Genomic DNA, 2859 nt, shown 5'->3' on the forward strand with positions numbered 1-2859 from the left:
ACAAGTCATAAGAATGTATCCAACATGTTTTATAAAAGTTCAAAAAGTTATTTAACATGTTTTGGATTGTTCAAGGACTTATTTGTTCCAAAAATTGTCCAAGGACTTATTTGTTCCAAAAATTGTCCAATGACTTATTTAACATTTTTTGRAATGTCCAATGACTTATTTGTTCCAAAAATTGTCCAATGACTTATTTAACATGTTTTGGAATGTCCAATGATTTATTTGTTCCAAAAAAAAGTCCAAAGACTTAATCATTCCAAACAAGAAAGTCCATTGGTTTTTATTGTATTTTTTCCTATATGTATTTATATCATATATTTATTTTCTAATATCACGTTGAAATGTTAAATTATTATCTAATTAATTATTAATGATTTGTGCCGGAAGAGGTTGACCCGTTAACACATTTTTTATTCTATATTTTTAATGACTCATAAATAATGAAAATGTTAAAAGTGACTACTAAAATATTATTAAAATAATAATTTATAGACCATAGAATGAGAAGGCTTCCAAAAAGAGCCTCTTACATCAATGAAAACCTTTCGAACAAAAATCTTCTTAATTTGTACAGACATATTAATTTCACATATTCAGCTTTAATAATATATAACTTAATGGACAACCAACCAAACAACTGCACTTATGAGCTTTTTAACTGCTTCATGCTCACCTTCCTTCATAAGAATAGAGGCTAGGATTAGTCCGGATCTAACCTTAGTGTAGTAAATACCATCAACAAGATGAACTGTATTTGAAGGAAGACATGAATGAGAGTCTTTATTGTATTCAGCATGCCCGAGTGTACCAACAAGAACACCGAAAAAAACCTCATTCAGCTCCACATAAGATACCCAAAGTACGGTTGAGCAAACGACATGATATATTTGCTCACATTCCAAGCAAGAGTTATGATTTAGAAGAACATTCTATAGTCTTAATAAGAGGAGGTAGAGTGAAAGATTAGCTAGACGGTCATCTACTAAGCAAAGAGCAGCTCACTGCCTTTTATTCCCACATAAGATGTGCAGGTAGCCTAGGAGAAGAGAAGCAAGCTAGCCCCGCCTACCTCCCATCTATATCTATAGGCGGCAATGGTAAGAGCTGGTAAGCATGGTAACTGTATCGGCGGCCGGGGCCGGTGCTCCGCGTTCTATCTAGGTTCCGCTCTTATGTACGCCCCACTTTCAATAAAAAGAACCCGTGTGAGAAAGGAATTGAATGTTTCATATCTTTTATGTCTTCGTGCATGATCCATTTAATGTCAACTCTAATTCGTTATTAAAAAAAAAAAGCCTACTTAACAAAAAAAACGTAATTTTCCAGGAACCAAAAAGTTCCCGATAACCGATTTTAAAAACACTTGTTGAAAATTCTCCATTTAACATGGATACATAATTTATAATTTTTAATATATAATAAAAATATAAACAATAATATTTTAATTTATTTGTCCAATTAGACAACAATTTATTTTGTCGTTATATACATGTTTTTTCTCCTTTGAAGGTATTGGACTTCTTGAACTCTTGCCATTTAAAATCTAGCATTTTCGTATCACCAAGTTTTAAATTTCATAAAACGTTTAATTATTTAATTCTATAAAAATATTTAAAAAATAAAATTAATAATATTATATTAGGTGTGATATTGAATATTTAACATAATTTTTTAATTTACTTACATATGTTAAATACTCAATATTATTAAGTCGTGAGTAGATTACATATTTGAAGGTATATATGGATTTGATCACCATCACTATACTTCATTTATTACGTATATTACTCGATGGTATCTGTTTTTTTAATGGATTTAGTCGTTCGACCAAGCGGCCGTCTTACATCTCGTTTAGACCAAGGGTATTTTGGTCTTTTATTATTTTTTTGTTTTTAATATAATTAAATAAATCATTTTTTCTTTATTTTATTCGGTCTTCTTGTTATTCATTTTAGTTCGGGCCGTTAAGAATCATTATATTTGTGTATTTAGATCAGTAACAAAGTATAATAATCAATAAACAAAGTTCGTTGAGAATCATGGAGAAAATATATAATTAGTTGTATTGAACAGAATTTACTTTTAATGTTCTTTTTCCATCATTGTAATAAACAAACTTATTATCGATATTTTAACACTAAAATAATTGAAAATCATTGATAAATGAACTCCAATTTTATATTTATTTTTGATATAGAGGGGGGAGGTTACCATTTGGTTGGTTTTGATTCTAATCATGGTTATAAATTTAAAAAAGAGTCATCCAAAATAAGACAACCTTATGATGCAAACTCCATGATTTTGAACTCCAATTTTATCATCTTAAAACTACAGTTCCCACTTTCTAGTTTCCACTTTCTACTTTTCTTATTGTTCTCTACCCAAAAACTTAAAATCAACTATTTATATTTTAACCAAAGTTTTCATATCCAAATAAACAAAAAGATTTTCATTATTTATGATGATAAAATTAACTATTTGAACAAATCTTGGTAACTTAAAATTGAAAAAATCTCTATATAAACTACAACCAAGTTTTCATATTCAAATAAACAAAAAGACTAAAACAATAAAATAAAATCATATTTAATTTAATTAATTTTTTAGTTTAAACAAATTAGATCATAAAACAATATCTTATTTTATTTATTATGATATCCATGTACATAGGTGGTTCAAACCATACAAATATATATATATATATATATATATATATATATATATATATAGGGGAGCGATCAAATRYAARCHAYTCAATTTGTACAAACCGTGCAAACCGCATTCAACCAATCATAATTTTTCATTTTGTTCATTTTTTTGTAATTATGAGAGGTTGATTAATCATTTTTATTG

The sequence above is a fragment of the Cynara cardunculus genome, assembly GCF_001531365.2.
Source record: "Cynara cardunculus var. scolymus isolate 2C chromosome LG 11, CcrdV1, whole genome shotgun sequence".
Taxonomy (NCBI): Eukaryota; Viridiplantae; Streptophyta; class Magnoliopsida; order Asterales; family Asteraceae; genus Cynara; species Cynara cardunculus.